The following is a 22,879-nucleotide window of genomic DNA, read 5'->3' on the forward strand; positions in this document are numbered from 1 at the left end:
AGGCAATAGACTTGTAGATGACAAAGGACAATAAATTCAAGATACATAATCACTTCCCTAGGTGCAGTATTTTCTAATAAAGCTATTTCAGGGAAATTAGGGCTAGCACATTTTTTTTTTTTTTAAACTTACAGAAAAACATATATGCTTACTTTGCTCCAAGTTCCAATTTTCTGTTGCAGTGATCAGGAACTCTTCTGTGAGTTGACCTGTGTTTTTGGTAGATGCAACAGCTCAACAGCTTTGCATGTGTTAATGTTCATTTGCCTATATAAAATATTCTAAACCCATTCTCACAGACTTGCTAATCTTTCCTGGTTACTCACACAACTTTTCTTTCATTTATCTTATTTTTTTAATGATTGGTAAAAATTATCATCTTAATGTTTTTCAATAAAAGTTCACCTAGTTTACTAGAATGGTAGAGAGGCCAGGAAAATGTGACATCAACTATCTTGTACTGATAAACAAGAAGATAGTGTCCTGCAAAATGCATTCAGAAGTATTTCTGGCTTACACCAGCTGAGTTTTATCTGAGAGAAGACAGCGTTGCTTCACAGGGTTTTGGGGAGGGACAAAAGGCTTTCTCAGTTTTTTTAGCTGCGCTGATAAAGTACCAGATTTATCTGTGGCCTTTACTGCCTTCAGCTGTTATAAAGCTTACTCAGCTGGCAAATAATGTATTTATAGATAAGTCAAAAATCTCATTTAGAGATGTGCTTGTAGTAACAATTACTAGGGTTTGGAGATGGATTTATCACTTGAAGGTTTGGAGCATTTGACCATGGAATCACCTGTTTGCTGGTGAGGTACAAAAATGTCTGCATCTCATTCACCAGGTCTTCCTTCAGCATCTGCATCTGTAATATAAGGTAAAGTAACATATTCTGGCGTAGTCCCTATTCAGTAACATCAGGAACACTGCAATTATCAGTTTCATCTCCCATTTAAAAAATAAGACATTTTCTGTACTACAACTAACCCCACAGCATCTGTCTCTGTTGTGACTGTTGGCATTTATCTCTCTGACCTTTCCCTCTCCTTTTCCATATTCCTAGCAGTGCCCTCTGGTTTATGGCATCCCGGTACCTGCAGGCAGTGGATACAGAGCAGCCCAAATGTTCTCTGCTTGTTTACCAGGACTCTGGATTCATTTTAACTTAGTGAGTGTCCAGGAAGGAGGTCTTTATGGTATATTCAAAGTTTCCTTGTACCAAAGTACCACTGTATCTCACAAATCAGATGTCTCTCTTTCCAGATCCAGGCTTAGACCCCAGACCAGAGTACACCAAACAAACCAAAAGTGTTGATCTAAACATACCAGAGACTTTTGCTTTCATTCAAAAGGACTTTCCAAGGCAGAGAAGGACCAGCTTTACTATAACCATATGTGTAATCATAAGTTTACTATAAACATATGTGCAGCCTCCAGTTTATGTAGGAAGCTACTGCTCACACAGCGGAGGTGGTAGAGAGCACAGGCCGTGTTCATGTGTCGGCTACAGCAGCTGGGATTCAGAGCATGATTGTCCTCAGCTGCAAGGGTGGGAAGCCCTGACAAAGTGGAAGGACAGGTAACATGACAAACTAGTGCCAGAGGCATTTGTTATAAAGGAATCTTTTTTACTTGCATAGAGAATGAGAACCAGCCCATCAGCCCATTGCCAGTGTTTATGGGGCAGAGCTAGATTTTGGCAAGACACCGTTAACCAAACATGCTGGCAATATCACACGGCCGGTTAAACAGTCATTTTCAATTTACATAATTCTTACATTAATTTTCACTAGGGGTTTTTTTTCCACTTATTTTTGCTAGTAAAACTATTTTTGGAGATAGCAAATAGTAAATATTTGCAAATAGTAAAACTACTTAGCAGATAGTTTTACTTTGCAGAAATGCTCAGTGTTTTTCTGGGTGCAATGTGCCCAGAAGACATTTCTGTCCCTTAACTACATCTTGGCAAATTTATATTAATTGTTGGAGTATATTCACAGTACCTAATCATTTTTTTATATGGTTTTGGCTTGTATTTCATTTTTATACAAAGCCATTTAGTTAAAATAATAAATTCTTTCGAGTTCTGATACCTATATGATCATTTCAGGCTGAAAAATTTACCTGACATTGTAAATACAATTTACACTCCTCCTGGTGATACTTCAACCCTCCATTGTACAACTGCAATTGGGTTGTTTTTGATTACTTTTCTTCCAAAGAGCCGATGACATTGTTGTAGCCTTACATGTTTATAGATGCCGAGCTTATCTGTTGGCCTTTGTTTTCCTGTTCTGAGCTGCACCATATGGTTGTTTTCAAAGTTTTGCATGGCACTAGTACACGCAAAATAGCTCAGGTCCCTACTATAATCCTTAAAATCATGGGTTTATTTCACCCCTTGCCTTTTGACAAAGATTTATCTTCTCATAAAAGTAAAAAAAAAAATTATAGTACCTAAAAACATTCTACTTTTGGGTGGGGGAGTCAGGGAGGGTCCTCCAAAGCTATTGCATGGTTTTCTATGCATCAGTACTTGTACTGTAAAGTACCCTTGTACTAATGGTGCTTTGTTTTCTGTTTCCCCCTTATGGTTGTACTAACAAGGCACATATCTGTAACACTGGGTACAGTTTGTGTTTGATCTTGAAACCTTCCATTAGGTCCCTACATTACAAAAGTACAATGAATTGGTCCACTCTTCAAAATGCGCTAATTGTGAATCAAGAGTTTGTGCAAGCTGGCAATACACCCATCTATTGTTTCTCTAGATTCTTGATTACACATAAACCCTGTCACTAAATTCAACATCCTGCTGGTATAACAGATGTTCTCAGGCCACATTGCAGCCTTACCTTGTAACTGTTAAAAGGATAGTTCTTACAGAAAAACATTAAAATTGGCCATACAGTATCAGTCTAAATGTTCATCTAATGCAGCATCCTGTGGCCAGAAGCAGATGCCCATCAAAGAACACAAGAACAGTAACACCACCACCACCCCCAAAAAAAATAGCATAGAATAGCATAGCATAGCATAGCATAGCATAGAATAGCATAGAATAGCATAGAATAGCATAGCTTAGAATAGAATAGAATAGAATAGAATAGAATAGAATAATAGAACAGAATAGAATAGAAATAGAATAGAATAGAATATTTTTAAAATAGAGTAGAATGTATCAGTTGGAAGGGGTATGCAATGATCATCTAGTTCAAGTGATTTTTTTAGTACTCTTCCAGGCTTACCGTAGTCTTCTTTCCTCCAGTTCTTGTGGATGTTTTCCATTTTCCCATGAAGATTTAAGGATCTTACAGTTGTTAAACAAGGTCTCTTTCACGCCCATATGATGAGCAGCAGGAATATAGGATACCTTTGCTGCTGTTTAACATTGTTTTGTTTAATTTGTTTTGTGCTGAGTTCACACATCTTCAGGATGTAAGTCACTTTTGCCTTCATATTCAGTCTTCAAGTTGAAGTCTCCATACCTCTTCTAGACAGAATGGTCTCTCTCATAAGCATTTACTGAAAGTATCACTCCTGTAAATACAGAATAATATGGCACTTTTACTCAGAGCTGCTCAAACACCAAGTAACTCGAACTCAAACATAATGTGTAAGCAACAAATATGATAATACAAAATCAATAAAGAAACAGAATTATTTCATGTGGTTCCCACTGATCATAAATCCTTATTTTATTAGGCATTTTAGGTTTGAATACTCAGAAACAGTTAACAAGATATATAAACAAAATATTTTAAAATAGATAAATTATTTGGCTTCATACATTAGCTAATTAAATTTTAGGAAACAGATATGTAAAAAGTTATTAGCAGACAAAGAGTGCACATTATTTTAAAATCAAAAGGTGCAGTATTGTTAATCTAGATAGCAATTTCAAACTTTAGATTTTAAGAGAGAAAAGTCTGGATGCAGTTTTTTGTTTCTTGTGTAATAAGTAATTTAAATCTATTGAAGTAGATACCTCGCTATGCCAAGTAGTGTTACCAAGCAATCAAAATCTGGAAGCACACAAGTGTCATTGAGGACAAAACATATAGATCACGTATTCTGAAAAGTGTGTTACCCTTTTGTGTCAAAAATATTATCCAGCAACTTTGTTCCAACTGGATGTCTACCAAAAAAACAAGACAAGTTGAAAATCAGTGGAGTTAAACCCCTTGGAGAGATGTAATACTGTGAGTATAATTGAAATTTTAATAATTACGCTCATGCTGATAATTACCAAGAATAGTTTGGTATAGTAGTTACAGAACCCACCTTTCACCTCTGGGTCTTGGATTTGATTTCTACCTGGGACTGTATAAAAAGAGTTCAATTATCTCCATCTCCCTTTTAGTGGATGGATTTTCCACCCCATTCACACTTCAGAAATAAACAAGAATAAAAATAGAGACGGACAGAAAGAACATTTTATGCCCCCTAATTAGCTAATTAGTGTGAAGTTGGTTTGTTTTTTTAAATTAAATTTGACAGGAAATGTAATACCGTTTAGATCATTTGGGAAAGACAAAATGACTGAAAAAATGCAGGCTGAGAACAAAGCTCTTCTGAAGACCTTCTACTACAGTTTATTTTCATATTCTGAGTATAAGATGCAAAAATTACAGTGGTCTCGTAATGTAAAGATAATAGACTTTGTTGCTGTGCAACAGCCTCATAGCTATGTACCCAGCCTTATCAACACGACACAAACACTTTAGCACAACACTTACTTCTATTCAATCTAATGCATAATGAGAAAAGGAAATAAATTACAGCTTATGCACAAGATTAGTAACAGAAGTTCAAACAAATACATTAAACCTACTCAATGTTTTGATGCTGGGTTTTAACTATCCCAATTGTAGCTATCTATACATAGCAGGAAAACAACAACAATTGCTATAATATGTAGGTATCTAAGCATGTATGTCTCTGACGTGAAGCTTTCAAGGATTTTGTGAAGTTCCACTCACTTTGCACTGCATCTCTCGTACACCATGATAAGAGCTGGACAATACCCAAAGCCCTAATGTGGAGCTATGAGGCATTATGCATTCAGGAATTTAGGAAACAGTGAAGCTTGTCTTATAAAAAGTGAAACCTCAAAAAGTTCTGCAGTGCTATACAAAAAGTAAGCAATAAAGTTCAATATTTAACAACAATCATTGTTTATGAGATACTGCAATGAGCCTCCATCAATGACTTACTATTTACTGTGGTAAATGCTGATTTAATCTGAGAATTATGCAAGTCTGAAAAAATAAACCATCAAAACCCACCATGTTTCTATCTTAGACTCAAGCTGCGTTCCCTAACTGTGTTAAGAAGATTAATCTAAATGGAGTTTTACCCCGTTCCTATCTGGAAGCAATGCCATCATTATCTGCACTCTTCTCTCTTAAGTGTTCTGGATACCTAGATAAAATAGGAAATGAAACAAGACCCAGTCATCATGAAGAAGAGTATATTTTAGAAAATTTGGACTCTGGTACTTAAATACCACAACACAGGAAAATAAATGCAGTCAACACTTGGAAATGAACAGGAATTTTTCCATGGATTTCACCAAGATTCAAGAGGAATATGAAATAAAGAGGACTAGCAGCAAGAACGTGAGAGGGTTCACCTTAGCTTAGAACTGAAATATGCAAAACATGCTCCAGCTACTGACGCTAGCACCACCCATTGCTCCATTCCTCTCCCCTTCCCCCTGGTCTTTAGTTGCAAGTGCTTTGATTTTAAGTCAAATGGTACATACTGTGTAGATACACGCTTTGTCCCTTTTTTTCCAGCATGGTAGGGAAGTACAAGGGGAACGGGGAGAGCTGGGTATATTGCAGTTCAAGCATAAGGCCAAAAATTTGAGAAATGAGGCTTCACTAGCTCTGTTAGTGTCAAAAAGGAGGCAGATGGGTAGGTCCTCACCTGCTGTAGGACATGTACATGTAGCTTCCTGGTTTTGTATTTTTCGCATGCATTATGCATAGTTTTATTTTTCTTGTAGCTCCCCTGGTACAAATCAAATATATATCTTACAATTACAATGACGATTGCTCCATTTCATTCCGAGCACCTTATATGCTTGAGTCCTCATACCTGGCAGAGCCAATTTAAGTTTACTTTCTCTAAAAAAGTGCTTTGTGATTCCTTATTTCTCTCTATGCTGAGACAGCATCACCCTAAATTGACAAATTAACCACAAGAGGGTATTTGGAATCATTTAGGTTGGAAAAGACCCTTGAGAACATTGAGTCCAGCCATTAACCCCGCACTGCCAAGTCCACCACTAAACCATGTCCCTCAGTGCCACATCTACATGTCTTTTAAGTACCTCCAGGGATGGTGACTCAACCACCTCCCTGAGCAGACTATTCCAATGCTTAATAACCCTTCTGGTGAAGAAATGTTTCCTAATATCCAATGTAAACCTCCTCGGCACAACTTGAGGCTATTTCCTCTTGTCCTATTGCTTGTTATTTCAGAGAAGAGACCAACACCCACCTTGCTACAACCTCCTTTCAGGTAGTTGTAGAGAGTGATAAAGTCTCCCCAAGCTTCCTTTTCTCCAGGCTACACAACCCCAGTTTTCCCAGCCTCTCCTCAAAGGGCTTGTTCTGCAGACTCTTCACTAGCTTTGTTGCTCTTCTTGGAACACACTCCAGCACCTCCATGTCTGTCTTGCAGTGAGGGGCCCAGCACTGAACACCGGATTTGAGGTGCGGCCTCTCCAGCGTGGAGCACAGGGGGACAATCACTGCTCTTGCCCTGCTGGCCATGCTGGTTTGGATATAAGCCAGGATGCTGTTGGTCTTCTTGGCCACCTGGGCACATTGTCAACTCATATTCAACTGGCTGTTGACCAGCACCCCCAGGTCCTTTCCCACCAGGCAGCTTTCCAGCCACTCTTCCCGAAGCCTGTGGCATTGTGAGGGGTTGTTGTGACACAGGTGCAGGTCCCAGCACTTCTCCCTGTTGAACCTCATCCAGTTGGCCTCAGCCCATCTGTCCAGACTGTCCAGATCCCTCTGGAGTGCCTTCTGACCCTCAAAATCAACACTCACTGCCCAACTTGGTGTCATCTACAAACTTACTGAGGGTGGACTCGATCCCCTCATCCAGATCACCAGGAAAAACATTAAACAGAACTGGCTCCAGTACTGAGCCTTGGGGAACACCACTTGTGGCTGGCCAGCAGCTGGGTGTAACTGAATCCATCACCACGTGCTGGGCCTGGCCAGCCAGCCAACTTTGTACCCAGTGTAGAGCATGCTTGTCCAAGCCATGAGCAGCCAGTTTCTCCAGGAGGATGCTGTGGGAAATGATGTCAAAAAGGCTTTACTGAAGTCCAGATAAGACAGCCTTTTCCTCATCCACTAGGCAGGTCATAGGACATTCATTTATTAACAGAACAGTAATTTATTAAGTAACACTGCAGTTTGCTTTCACACTGCTAGCAGGGTACCTTGTTGATGAGCCATACTTCCATTTGGTAAAGATACGAATTGCTCCTATTTGCCATGTCCACAGTTTTAAATGTTACAATTACAATGCATGAAAACACTGAGTGCTTTATTAAAAGTGGAGAAATGTTGAATTATCCTGGTTTTCCTTTGCAAAGCAGTAGGATTGTCCATTCTCATCCAGTGATGCATGAAAGGCTTTCCTGAGAAGGCTGTCAAATGAGACTTGTGTTTCCTTCTGTGAAGTAAACACAGTAGCCCCTGCATTAAAAAAATGCAATAATATTGGCGATAAAAGTGCTGATCACATGGACGTAACAATCTGTCTGGTAGTAAAAACATCTAACAAAAAGGAGAAGAAGGAAAAGATAATGCCGTGGCCGGGGGGGCTGCAAGATGGGAGGAATGAAGACGTCTGAGAAGAAATCTGTAGCAAGTCTCATCAAAAAAAGGATGAGAGCCAGAGGAGGGGGTTTGGAAGGCCTTGCCATGCATGTTCCCATTGTTTGTGAGAGGTGTTGTACCCACAGGCACGGAGCTGCAGCATCATGCAGTGTGCGACCATTTTCCTGTGCCCTGCTTCCTTCTCTGGCTATGTATCGCCCGGGGCATTGCCAGTCCCCTTACAAACACTGAACTAACCTGCATCAACCAGAGCCTTCCAGACAAAGCTACCTAGCAATTAAAATGTATTTTGAAATTCTTGAAGTGGTAAAATGCATAATTCTACAGGGCATGCAGTAGACACTGGAAGGAATAGGGCAGGGAAGAAGAACCCCCTTGGCTAAACATAATTAGACTTTGATATTAAATGTACAGGTGCTATAGTGCGCCCACAGAGTTTCAAAACAGTGAATATAATGTTTTCCCTCCCTGGGTTTTAAAACAGGAAAAATACTAAAATCCAAGTGAAACTGTGAAAACAGGGAATCCATTAAAGGTATTCTCAACAGTAGGACACAATAGGCCTTCTATTTAGTGGCTCACAGCTAAGGGGTTTGCAAACTGCATAGTTATCAAGTAAGCAATAGATGAAGGAACTTAAAATAGTAATTTCAAATCTGTATTTCTTTGGAGTTGCTCTATTTTATTTCACAAGAGAAGTTTACCTACAAAATGTTTAGCTAGCAAAGAATTCTGGCCTTGAAACCCTCACACCTGCATTACTCTGGTGTCTCTTACATCCATGATTTCTTTCAGAATATAAATACTTCCATTTCTTCAGGTATAGCTTGACTTACATGTGTCCCCAAATCCTCTGAATTCTAAAGAAGAGAGAAACGGGTGCTGTTGGTCATTCTGCATGTGCTCTGTATTATGTTTTTCCCCTGTATTAAATTGTCCTTCTTTTCATCTTCATAAGCATGTCAGTACATGTGAGGACATAAGTAAACAGCGTTTCAAGTGCAGGTGCATTAACGCCAGGTGTCTTGCAAATGCTGTTGCTTTTCATTTGTGCACCGACTCACAATACATTCCATCAAAACCAGCCTGCACTTCCGTCTGCAACTTCACATTTATTTTTGCTATCACTAAAACTCCACCTATTCCTAAAATTGCTAACTTCTAAAGAGCTAATCCCCGATTTCTATCCATCCTATTGATTTGCTTTCCTGTGCCATATATATGACCTTACACTTGCTGGTATTTAATATTTTGTCAGATGCAATTTTTCACAGTCATATATCTTCTAAGCCTTTTTTTTTTTTGCCTGCTCTTGTGCAGTGTGTGTGTTAATCTCTTGCTCATACCTCAATTTTCTTTGCGGTTAGCTCACTGGTCTAGACTAGCTGATTTCCTCATGGGCACAGCCAGCTCCACTGTGAAACTTGTTGCCTGTCACATACTTACACAGGGCTGCCACGGGGCTCTGACCGGTCACTTGCCCTGGGACCTGGGGTTACAAAAGATAGGGGCCTGGGTCATAGCTCTCATAGGGGCCTTCAGCTCCTTTCCTCCCGCTTTGCCCAGCCAATATTGACCATCTCCAGGCTCTGCCAGCTGATTTTCCTAGTGCAAAATGTAAAACCTTGTGAAGAGGCAGTGGGTGGGCAAATACTTTGATGGAAGAAAAGCATCTCTATAGTCCTTCATATAGGGTTATCCTCTGGGGATATCACAGGTCTAAAGAAGCACTCATACACGTGCATACATGCTATCAATACGATTTCTGCAAGTTACTTCTGTCTCCTCTCTTCTTTAAAGTCCAGATTCCACACAGTATTTTCCATAGGCATGAGTTGGTAATTACATACCAACTAAGACAGTGCTTGTCACCGCAGCTGTCAGCGCTCCCCGCTGCCAGCATCCCGGTGCCGCTCGGCTGGGACACGGAGCCTGCCAGCCAAGGATGTCCACCTCCGGAATGCAGGTCCCCGGCACCACGCAGCTCTCCCTTGGGTTCAGCCTTTTCCCTGCACTGCCCAGCTGCAGCTTAAACTGGGAGGATTCCACTTAGGACCAAATTAGCTACATGAGGGACTAGTAACTTGTCTGCGACAGCCTTACCTGAAGTAGAAATACCCTTCATTTTTATATTAACTTTTCTTTTTCCCTCTGCTTACTACTGTTGGTTTCCATGTGGTCTGTGAAACGACACAAACTTCCCAAAAATTTCCTCTTCAGACAAATGCAAATTTATTCCACCTTTATCAGCATCTTCCTTGTGTATAGATTATGGTTCACATTAAAATCAAAGTACTTTACAACATACACGGCACTGAGTAGCAGAAGGAAAAGAAATTTACCTTAACCTATCCTTCACCACTCTTGGCAGACTCTGTGCCAGTTCATCTGGCATTTTGGATTCTCTGACTGATTTCTTTGGAAAACCGCTGGCTGGGATTTTTAGACACCTTCTTTTTTTCGCCGTTTCTTTATAAATAAGTATGCCTGCTCCACACTAAAACATGTTAGCTTGGTTAAGGAGCTTTTTCTCCATTTTTCCACAAATACTGTTCTGTTGAAAATGGAGTCCTAGGGCACTGGTTCTCTGCATGTCTTTGTAAATTGACTCTGCTTTTTGTTGTTGATGTTGTTGTGTGCCCTCCCTCTTCCCTCTGTCTTCTTCATATTTCTATGGCTAGAAGACAAAACTGAGCTGGTTATTGAGACAGTATCATTTATTTGTGTTCTTTAAGCAGGCTGCAGCAGAGCCAGAAGATAATGGGCACCTCATTTATTCAGGCTTTGAATGATCATATTTAATTCCCAGTGACAGCTGTCTTCACCACATTAGCATTGCAAATCAGCTCTGTTTTGTAATGGCCTTCTATTGAACATGATTCAATTATGTGTGGTCCATAGCGAGGCAGGATACGGTCTTAGTATCTATAGCAATATTTCTGCAAGCTGCTGCTCTTTACACTGCTCACATTTAAGCTGTCTGTTTACCACAATGCTTTCCTTGAACTAGACTGAACTCTCTTAATTTTGCAGCTAAATAAAGAAGAATGAATATAATTTGTAAAAGCAGTTATCTGGTCAGACATATTACATACCCCATCTTCTTCACACATGCCTGGAATCAGGAAACACTTGTTAAAATAATTGTTATTATACTTAAAACATTTATATTACAAAAGTCATTAAAGTGGATTTCAATGATTATACAGTGTTAAATGGTACTAAGTACTAAAGCTCAATGCTGGCTTGAAGAAAAATGGTAATAACATACCAAACAAGTAAATTTTCTTTTAGTGTCATCATTTCCCAGGAAAGGGGCATCAGGGCTTAACATTTATATAGCAAGCTAAGAATCACAAAATTTCATAAACACAGTTTCAAAAGGTGTCAGAAGCCCTATTTAATTTACTGTGAAAGGGTTAAATCCTGTGCACCGTATATTCCACTCTTTCTGCATCTTGGGCTGGCATGTGCAGATGACATTTCAGACTAAGCTGCTGAAGGCCTGGATTACAACACTGTAGTTTAATAGGTTGTGTATTTGTTATAATACAAAAAGCTTTCTAAATTCTGATTTCATGTGTAAGGCAAGTTCTTCTATTGTGTCAGGCAGCTCAAAAAGAAAAGCTTTTTCTGCACAGATCCAGCAAATACATGCTTCAGTCTGTGCAAGGCAAAGCACAAACCTTATTCTTTTCTCCAGGATTTCCACCCCTGTGATCTCTACAACATTTAGCTATTGCAGAAATCTCATTATACACAATAAAACTGTCCCCAGCCTCAGGGCTCTCTTAGCATTCTTCATCTTGGTGACAAAGTGCGCCTATAGCAGAAATACATTATTTATTCCACAAAGTATCAATCTAAAGTATTTTGAACAACAGGAGGAAAAGTTATTTGGTCATACAGTAACTTTGAATTGTTTAAAGGCACCCTCTAGATAATGATCACAGAATTGTTACAGTGTCCCTTCTGTGGGATCGCTGGTTGATGGCTGGTCCTGGACTGAAGCCAGAGGCCACCACGAGCTGCCCCAGGTGGGCCGGAAGGTCACAGACACCCGTGCTAACCACATCACTGCCTCCAATGCTGCTGCATCAGGTACTGTGGTGCATTTACCATATTTTAAAGGACTACTTTAGCTTTTTCTCTTTTTTTAAGCCTTCGTTCACACCTTTCCTCTCCTCTGACAGGTTCTGTTGTCTTTTTTGTAAAGATCTGAGACATATTTATTGATTTCTCATGCTCCTAACTTAGCTGATGGGGTTTTATTACATTCTTGAAACCACAGACCTTACGTGGAAATGATGACTGCTTCATCACTCAAATAGGAGACTCATTGCATTTTTTAAGGTAAGAACGATTTGTTATTAATAGCTGGGTTTTTTACGTATACCAAATTGTACATTTGCCTACCTAGGAAACAAACTGGATTTTGTAGAAGCAGTTTGATTTGTTCTTATTATGCCTACAGCATGAAAAATGTACGTATGTGCAAGCAAATACCTGTACATGTTATTTTTGCGCATGGTCCTTCATGAAGCTGTTCATGGGACTGGATCTCAGCACAGCAGTGTACCAAGGGTCAGTTACTTTAGCAGGGTCCCAGGCCCCAGCCCTTGGAGATATTTAGAGATCTGGTGCCCCTCAGCTCAAGTGCTCAATGAAAAATCTTGCTATGCATTTTAAAGAAAAGCTGTGCCAGTATTTTAAAAGTTAATCACAGATCCATAGAATGGTTGGAGTTTGAAGGGACTATAAAGATCATTCAGTTCCAACCCCCTGCCATGGGCAGGGACACCTTCCACAAGAGCAGGTTGCTCACAGCCCCATCCAGCCTGGCCTTGGAGACTGTCAGGGATGGGGAACCCACAGCTGCTCTGGGCAACCTGTGCCGGTGTCTCACCACCCTCACTGTAAAGAATTTCTTCATAACATCTAAAGTAAATCTACCCTCTTTTAGTTTAAGACCATTACCTCTTGTCCTGTTGCTACAGGCCCTACTAAAATGTATAATGTATAAATGTATTAATGTATAAATTGTATCCAAGGTCAAAGTATGCTCTGCTCAGACATCCAGAAAAGGAAGATGTCTCCACTTTTTCTACGCTGCTTGAACCTTTCTGCTGATTAAAAACAGTCTACAAAACAAATGGAATAATATAGATAACAGACCATGGAATAAACCAGTCTCTAGAATATATTATTAGAGTCATATTCTCTAAACCCTTCACAATCAGAGATATTTTTTTTTTAATCTATTAAAAGGAAGTTGTTCAGTTCTTTTTCCTATATTTTTCTATATATTTTTTTAATAATACCTTAAAAGATTTAAACCAAAATTACTTCTTTTAACAGAATCCAACATCAGGGACAAAACATTTTTAAGGATATATAACAGAACAAGGAAAAAAAGCAAAAAGCAAAAAGCAAAGCATGCACTACAAGCTCTACAGGGAAGAACAAAGCGAAAGGCTTTGGAAAACAAAGTGAAGGAGAAACAAAACCTTATCTGTGCCTTTCAGCTTCTTTCTCCCATAGAAAAAAATGAAGGAAAATTTATTTTTGGTAAAATGTGAATTTCCAATCTGTCTAGTAAACAATTCAGCTATAGCAGGCATTAAGAAAACTTATACATATCAGAATATGTCCCTTTTTCATTATGGTCTTTCACTTCAGAAACATTGCACTGTGTCTAGAAAGGAAAAGCAATTGTGATGCCCACAGTGTGGTAGGGGCTGGTGGGGCTCCTGGTGGAGCATAATGTCGTGCTACTGCAGCCTGACACATGGGTCACACTGCCTGACCCCATTAGGCGGCTCTCAGGTTTGTATTTTCAGATGCTGATCTTCATATTAAAAAAAAAAAATAATATTTTTGCCTTTTTCTTTGCCTAGGAAAAAAAAGGTTTATGTTACCACAGTATCCATCTCTCATCTAACGTCACACACAGAACCATTATTAACCCAAATTTAAAAGGTACTACAAGTCCTATAGATGGCTGCACTCCTACAGGTTTCCTGAAGACCTGCAGTTAGCAATGGGGAGGGAAGGACAGGAACTCCTGGCTGCTTGAGGGACGGACAGACAGCCTCTGCAGCTGAGACACAGGCAGTGGCAGGAGGTCAGTGTACCTCACCCCAGGCACCCGCATCATTGCTTGCCTTTGGCCAGTCAAGGATGCTACAGAGGACATGGAGGGAGGCATAAATGCCGCTGCAATAGTGGTCCCTGGGGGGCCTAACCTATAGGAATCCAGGCTTCATTGACTTCATCACTCAGGAACAATCTTTTTATTCTGCAATAAGTAAGCTGTTTTTACATGAAAACTGCAAAAGCAGAACTAACATCACCTCCTGAGTATGCACTGCTGTTGCGTAAAACTGGTCATGTTCACAGTCAATTACTACAGAAAATCAGAGAATTTCTTTCTATATTGCTGTATGTAATGGATACTAATGACAAGTTCCTCCACCTGTCATATAATTTAGTGTAATTAATGTAATTTGTTCTGGTAATTGTAAGAAGGTCAGGACCAGAGTTCATGAAACATGAATCACTTCCACATCCCACTTCAATATTTATCATCCTGTGCTATCCATAGATACCATTAATATACAAACATCTTAATTGATAAACAATACAGTTTTCTATAAAATAAAATCAACCTTTCACCAAAGTAAGGAAATGGAAAGCAAATCCTATAACACCTTCTCAGTCTTCAGCTGGAAGCACATGTTCTGCAGCATTCACACACCATCGGCCACCACTCCAAAATCTCCTAGAGGTGCCAGCCAGCCTTCCAAAATCATGACCTATCAACTCTATCACTTTGAAGTTGTTTATGGTACTTGTGTCTGCCCCAGATGACTTATGTTGCAAGTACCGAGGAAATTAATGCAGAGAGATCATTGGGGGAAATAAAGCAAGCAGCATGGCTCAGCTTGATCTTGGGAGACTGTTCTCATGCTGTCTCATGTATTAGTCATAGTTAAGAAGAATATTAAGCAGGGATTTGGAAGATAATAAAATAGTTTGGGGCTGCTCATAGGGCCATTCCCCTTGCCCAGCTTAGGGGGAGGTATAGAATACTATGGGGAAAAAAACAAATGTATCTGCATGGAACTTCAACAGGTAGATGGAGAAGGCTGGGCTTGTGGGCTAACTGGGGGTTGGCGGTCACCCTCGGTCTTGAAGATAAGGTACTAAGTATGGTGCAAGAGGTTGCAAAAAGCCTTGAGAATGAATCAACAACTCAGCTGTAGTGAGGCAAGCGAAGGGGAGTGGATTTTGCAAAGCAAGGGAATTAAATGCAAGGACGATCTTTGCAGCAATAAGAAAAATTGACAGAGGAACAGAATTACAACAGAAGATAAAAAGTACGTCATAGTAACTGAGGTACAAGATAGTGCCAACTTCTGCTACAGGGACAGAAAGACAGGAAACATTTGGAATATTGCAGCAGGAATCATCAAGACAGTCTGAATGAGAGAAATAACCTACTGAGCAAATCCACGCTACGTGCCTTGCTGACAAGCCTAGCAGTGTTCAGACTCAGGAAAATGAAACTGTAGGCTGCAATTAGAGTCAAAGGTTGGTAGCTGTCTCCAAACTGAACTTGACTTCACAGGCCTCTTTGAGGACATACAAGGAAGTTGGTCTAAGATTTTAATTTGGACAAAATAAGCCAACACTGGAGTAGAGAAACAGGTTTGTGAGGCAACAGCCTAGAAAAGGTTGTCAAATTCATGTTTTCACAGGCAGATATCCAGAGATACAGTTAAGGAAAATAGACACAGTCCATACAGAACCACTACAAAACTTGTAAGAAAGGTGAATCAGACAGCTTCTCCAAGGAAATCCTTCCTGGAGCAGACAGGAGTAGGAGAGTCAGAAGAGGACAGGATCTGAGCAAATGAAGGGTTGAGCGGAAATAAACATGTCACAGTCACACTTGGCCAACAAGTCCAAAGGATATGGTTAGAATACTTGTTTACTAAATTTGTCTAAAAAGAAGCTGTAGTGACAGAAAGAAATATCAGTCAAATGTAGATCCTAAAACCAGATGAAGAGAATCAAGGGTAGAATTGGAAGACAGAAACTGAAGCAGAGTTTGGTAACAGAGCATCTCTGAGATCAGACATCTGTGAGATGAACAGGAAGGAAGAAGTAGGTGGGCAGAAAGGTCTCATAATTTTAGAACAGGGATATAAAACGTGCTGTTTATTGTGAGGAAAGTGTGAAGTTATGGACAATGTTGGAGGAGAGCACTCATGTGGTCATCAGGTAGGGCACAAAGTAGGACAGAAGGCTCACTAGCCTCGGAGAACAGAGGGAAGGGCAAAGAGGAGAAGAAAGAAAAAGTCACGACACATTTTGTCAGCTTTGTGCAGCCAGAAATAGGCCAAGTCCTGTGGCAAATGGATGTGGAAGCCAAATGTGCAAAGAATTGGGGGTGGGTCCACTGTGTGGAAATCGCTGGAGTTGTCAGTGTGGGGATTCAGGGAGCAGTCAGGGTGGGGACTGCTTGGCTGCACGGCCACAGCTGCCTCTGCTGGTACATGTCAGGGACCTGCTGTTGCCTTGCACAACACATAACATGGTTATTTTCCCTCACTGGCAGTATGGCCTCTTTTTTTCTATCTTTATGTTCTTTATGCTTGAAACTTTTAACAGGGTATTATCTGGTAATTATCTTGGTGAGAATATTGCCTGCATTGTAGATCTCCTGAAGTGGGCTGCTGCTTAGTTCTCACGCACGGTCTCCAGAAAAAGTTGAGTAAAGTCAGCACAGAACCAAGTCAAATCTGAGAATAACTTAGGAAAGCACAACTTACCCATTTGGAAAGATTCTGCAGTTACTCCATCTACAATCTTTGTGTAAGTTGATAACTCCATCAGCTGATCTCCCCAAACGAGACGATGTCTGTCTGCACATGGGCTCTGGACCTTCTGGGAAATCCAAAAGCAATTGCTTCTCAGCATTTTGTTAATATGCTTTAATAAAGGATACTGCAAGGAAACATCAGCACTTTAAAAGGCAAAACTTATTGATGCTAGTTACTGAAAGGAATGGAGTCAATATGGGTAAGGTGGAAATAAATAACTAGTTTTTAAGTTGGAAAAGCTGTGTTTGTTTTCTTAGATACACAACTCATAGAAGTGTTCTTTGCCAAGAGATACCACTGTAAAGCCCTAAACTGTAGAGAAGTGTATTTTATAAATGAGTTTCTAACAGAAGAATGCCAGTAAACAGTAACAGTCCGTATAAGTTAGAAAAACAAGCAGTCAGTCCACAATTGCTGATGGAAGAACAGGTAAACTGCTTATTTATTGTTTACCAAGTTCCCCTCTTATTAAATAATTTAAATACTAAAATGGAGAAGTGGTAGCCAGTAAAGCATACACCAGTAATCCTTAAATGAACATGTTATATTAAATTCTAACAGGTATCAATAAGCCCTCTAAAATCGATATACTCTGTAAATAAATATATATTTAGTTTGATTTTAATTGATCTTCATCCAAACCTCAAGTATTCATTTCCCTAGGAGCAAAGCCATGTAAAAGATCATAAAATTCTGTCTTAGAAGATGAAAAGAAAACCAGTTTTTCTTGGTTTCCCACTCTGTTCTGGAATACAATTTTTCTGGAATGCAAATTTATTTTCTCTTACATTCCCTTCTCCCATATAGATTCTCTGTACTTTATATATGATAATTCCCAATCACCATTTTTAAAAGGCCTTTAAGGGTACTATAGATAGAACAAAGAGAAGCTATTCTGAGAGCCAATTCCCTGGCTTCTCTATGGACAAAGAAGTCAGATTAGCAAACTGCCATTACAAAAGAAGCTCTCCAGCATTTTCTCAGTTTGGTTCAAATTAACAGTTGCCAGCTAAAGCAAGAAGATTGAAGCTGGGAAGTTAAACGAGATAAAACATATGTCAAATTGCTCGTGAAGAGCAAAAGCCAAACAAATACCCAGCTTATCAAACTCCAATACAGTAAAATAAACAAAATATGGTATTATGAATACACCAAGGCAGTCCTCTCACTTTCTGAGATTTGCTGGTTGTCAGTCTCATGAACACCATGGCCACTCAGAGCTGAGCAGCAGTGCTGGAGATAAAACTCAGAGGGGAGTGCTCTGAAAGCAAAGCCTGCAGCTCCGCAGCTGAAGAAAACTCCGCATTAAGTCAGAGCCCAACAGAATGTTATGACACAAATGGGGTCGATTATTTTATGCATTCAGAGACTTTAAGCAAGGTAAGCTATTTTGATTTTTAAATGCCAGGCAGTATTGATTCCACCACCTCACCTTCATGGTTAAAAATGGTCACTTCAAAGTTGCTGATATTGTCTCAATGGCTTTTTCTACACGCTTTTTTCTACCTGTATCTCTTTCTACCGCTGTCTTCTATCAGATATCCCGACTTCAAGTGAACACTCAAGAATAATGTTTCTGAATCTGATCTCGAAAACTATTGCAAAAACACTTGGCTACAGACAACTGCATTTGCAATTGACAGCTGCATAGTTAGCGTGCCCATACCGTGCAAGCAAGCAAAACACCCTAAATGATTAGTTTCTTCTATATATATTTTTTTTTAAATTAAAACTATTTCAATGCCATACACTAAACCATTCTGGAATAAATAAAAAAGTTATCTTTGGGTTTTTAAAGGCTGAAAACACAGCAGAGTGGATTGCAACTAAGTAATTTTAAACTTAATGACAGCCTACAGGTGCCCAGCCTGGTGTAGTTCTGTGCATCCTAACATCGTGCACTACTACCACACAAAACCAAGAGCTGATTGAGGAATGCTCCTCATTTCATCTTCAGGGAAAATTCCTCCTTCTTATACAACAGTGCCTTAATACTAGTGATGGACGGAGAGGGCTGCAAAATAGGGAAGACATTAACATTGAAATATCCAAGACATTCATACTTTAAATACATTGCGACATAACAAGACTAAATCTATAAACAATATACATCATATGTATTCACCCAACATGTCAGAGTACATTAGGATTACCAAAGTCATATATATACACACCCTCAAAACCTCTATCATACACCTACCCTTTTGCTTCTCTTCATTAGGAACAAACAGTGTTCTGAGCTTAAAGAACAAATGAGTTAAAAATCAGTGATGTCTTCATCATGAATATTTGTCCTTATCAGAACGGAGGCTCCTGGAACAATTACTATGTATCTAGGCAGCAGCACTACAAGTGAATGTGAATTAGCGTCGTTACAGATTATTCCAGTAGTTCCTGTTCATCACAAACAACAACAGCTTCAGGAAAACATAATACTACCACATGCGACCAGACAGAGGATATAGCAGAAAGCACGTTTTCAAATCAAGAAACAAATCTGGGGACTACCCAAAATGCTAATGCAAAAGGAAAGCTACAAAATCTGTGTTCAAATTTAGAATATTTAATTTAAGTTTTTAATAATTTCTGAGAACTGCATCAGAAAAGCTCTAATTTGTACAACACAAAAGGTTATAAGCAGACAAGCCATTCAGAGAGTGACCTTGCCAGCTAGCACTGGGGGATATAAAAAAAAAAAATATGCACCATGCCCTGTCACATTCTCCAACACCCTTATTGCTCTACCTCCCCATAGAAATGTCATGCAATTTACAGAGGATAATGCATCTTAAAATGTGGTCCATACATGAAAAACTTTGGGACAAAAAAATGCAATAATTAGCCTTAACATGAAGAATATTTTGCACTTTATCTCCATCATTTTTATTCTAGAAAATGAACAGAAATATGCCTGCTCCCCCCATCCTCCACCCAGTTATTAGTTATCACTAGTATAACTGCATGCAAGCAGTACAACAGCACTAGATTCTGTATTATATACTAAATTGCTGAACTAAGTTTTACAGATAAACACAAGGAACAAATGTGTTGTCCAAAGCATTAGTTTTGGATGGATACTACCAAAGAAAAGTCTATCAACTCTGCCTGTTTGACAATCTTAACTTTGACAGCAGAAACTGTATGGTTAAGAGAAAGTGATCAGATATTTTCAGGGATTATAATCTGCATATTGTTAAAAGAATTGACAACAATTTTATCAGTATTATATATCTTAGGAGGAGAGGAACCATTATTCATACCTTATTTATATCAGTTTCATATCAGTGGGCCAGCGTTTGTATGACCGTGTACAAGCCAAATACCAGCTTCAGTTCTGGTGTCCAAAGCAAAATTTTAGAGATAATGGTCACCAAGATTATAGGTTTCTTTTACACCATGCTCAAAATTTTTCGAGGAAACTTTTTGTCCTGAACATCATGTTCATATTCATATTCATTTTCTTTGTTAAAATAATTTCCAAATTATATCATCAACATTAAATACAAAATCATTTACAAATATGGCCAAGGTTTACTACCTGCGTTTTAACAGCATGAAGAAACAAAGCCTATAGAGTCTCGGATGTTCTATTCAAAACTGCAGAATAACAGCAGGAGCTGCATCCTGCTTTTTTCACCCAACACTGTCTCTCCATAGCTCATAGAAAGCGAATCAACATTGATACTGGCTGATCCAGACCACACGCTAGGAATTTTCCATTTTGAGTGTTCCTACTTCGGCATAAATGCAAATCCCATTTCTATTCTGGTTTCATCGAACTGTCATTCCAGGAGTTCAAGAAGTGAGTTCAGAACGTTTCTGCAAATAGCTACTTGGTTCCACCAGCTGCAAACATACATCAAATGTAATCAGAAAGCAATTGGCAGTGACCACGATGCATCAAGCATACCAGAGCAGATGAGAACTTAAATGCAAAAGTTCAAGACGGTAGTTTGGAAATCTAATCCTCATGGATACCTGCATTCAATTTGCATCTCAATTTTTTACACAAATTCCTCAAAGCACCTACACGTGGATGCTGAAGCACATGCAACGACACCCAAGCCCTGCTCAGGGACAAAGTGAAAGGCTTCTTAGAGAGTGTCCGAGTCCCGAAGGTCAGGATGTCGATACGGTGCCCAAGACAGTGCTTCTTCTTACACTGCACTCAACAGGACCGTTCAGCCCATTGCATTGTGCAGTATGTCCAACACTGAATAAATGCACCTCCACACGGTATCTCCAGCTGGCCCAACCTGCCGCACCAGCCATGCTAGCCCTACAGCTGGAGCCCAGCTGGGCGCCTCTCCGAGCCCAGTGTGGCACACGCATCCTCTCACGGGGCTAGTGCCCGGTGTAGCACGGCCAGAGCTCTTGTGCTGGAAACAAACGGCAGCACAAGTCCCAGCCCCATTAGGAAGCCACCTGAGTAGCAGGGTGCCCGTTCAAACAGGTTTTTTCATTCTTCGGCTTTGAGAAGTGAATATTCCAGGTAATACAATAGTACCTGTCTATAAATTTTAAATAAATAGGAGAACACTTGATTCTTGACAGTTCATCTCAGCGTTTCAGTTGCTGATGGCAACATTAACAGCCAGCCTTTCCATTTTCTGTCATTACTCACATTTCACAAACTCTGAGGGTTTGATTCTGCCTCAAATATTTAGGGCTTTTTTTGCACAATGCTTTCACTTAGCAGAGCAAATTTAAACTATAACTTGCTCAGCTTTGCAGCCAGGAGAATCTCATTTTCTCTCCTCAGAAAAGGGGGGAGGAAAACCCTGCTAACATTTTGCAGACCTTCCACGTGCCGATACCAGAGTTGCATTTTTGTTCACGTTGAGCCTTGAGACAGAAAGCATCATTGTCATATCAGCTTTGCAGGCCCATGAAGACACCCACATTCTCTGACCAAGCTGTTTTCTGTTCCCACAGAAACCACATATTTAGTGGGGGCAGCCCTTGAAATGAATGGAAGTCTCGGCATTCATACTGCAATAAAGGACGATGAACACCTGGACTACTGTTCTACTGGTACTATTTTATAAACACAAAGATGTTGAAAATACTGAACCATTCCTTCCTTCCTTATTTTTGCTTCACTAAAGCAAGACTGTAGCAAAACAGATTTAGCATCCCTTGCTAGACTGGGGAGACACATATCTCTCATTTGTCCTTAACCCACACTATACTTACTGCTTTGAGTCTCAAGCTGTATATTCTATTTTATTCCTTATTCTTAGCTATATCGTAAATATTTGTATGCTATTAGATATATGATAAATGTCTAAAAATAATAGTTTGATGGAAGTTTTTCATTGGATTATTATTGAAAGATTAACAATTCTGAAGTGCTCAGTTATATGACATTTGATCATGCAACCCTTATGAAACCTGGTTAGCTTTTATACTGAAAATAGGCCAGTAGAAAGGATAGCAGAATCAGAGCTTACATATTTAGTATTGAATAAGCCGTATTTTCTGTGCTGTTTTCCATAAAAACAGACATGCTAGATCAAACTAAAAGATTTTTCTCAGCCAGTGGCCAGCAGCTGATGTTTAGAAAAAAGAACATATGAAAGAGAGTAGCTGCTAGGTACTCCTGTTTAAAATCATCCATCTCATGTTTAATAGCTCTTCATGGTCTTTCCTTTATAAATTGCTTAATCACTTTTTGAACTTTTTTGTAATTTTGGCATCCCATGAAAATGAATCTTAAAATGTAATATTGTTATGCAGGAAAGGGCTTTCTTTTGTTTGTTTTAAACCTGCTGCCTAATAGTTTCCCTGGGTACCCTGCAGTGAGTAATCATTCCCTATTCAGTTTCTTCATGTCATTCATAATTCTATATTCCTCTATCACACCCGCCTTTCGTTGTCTCTTTGCCAAGCTGAAGAGTACAGGTACAGTTATATCTCTTACACAGAAGCTGTTCCATACCTCTGATCTTCCCCTCTGCTGTTCTCCTTGCCCTTTCTAGGTTCTATATCCTTCCACAAACTTCCACAAATCATTCATTATGTGCCTATCTCATCAATATGTGCATAATCAAGCTTTCTGTTTCTTTTTTTTTATTATTCTTTTCCCAATATTTCCTAATACTCTGTTTGTCTTCTGATGG

At 39.5% G+C, this 22,879-nt stretch overlaps 1 long non-coding RNA gene across 3 annotated transcripts in view; it reads left to right on the forward strand.

Moving 5' to 3' along the window:
• The window catches only part of LOC130152828 (uncharacterized), a 37,688-nt gene that overhangs the window by 9,012 nt on the left and 5,797 nt on the right, over window positions 1-22,879 (forward strand). For 2 of the 3 annotated variants that reach the window (XR_008823115.1, XR_008823114.1), the window contains exons 3-4: window positions 12,161-12,222; window positions 21,693-21,791. This is a non-coding gene — a long non-coding RNA (uncharacterized LOC130152828). Of the gene's footprint in view, window positions 1-12,160; window positions 12,223-16,545; window positions 16,750-21,692; window positions 21,792-22,879 lie in introns of all 3 variants that reach the window. The other variant, XR_008823116.1, reaches the window with a different exon arrangement.

This window comes from Falco biarmicus, chromosome 7 (assembly GCF_023638135.1).
Source record: "Falco biarmicus isolate bFalBia1 chromosome 7, bFalBia1.pri, whole genome shotgun sequence".
Lineage (NCBI taxonomy): Eukaryota > Metazoa > Chordata > Aves > Falconiformes > Falconidae > Falco > Falco biarmicus.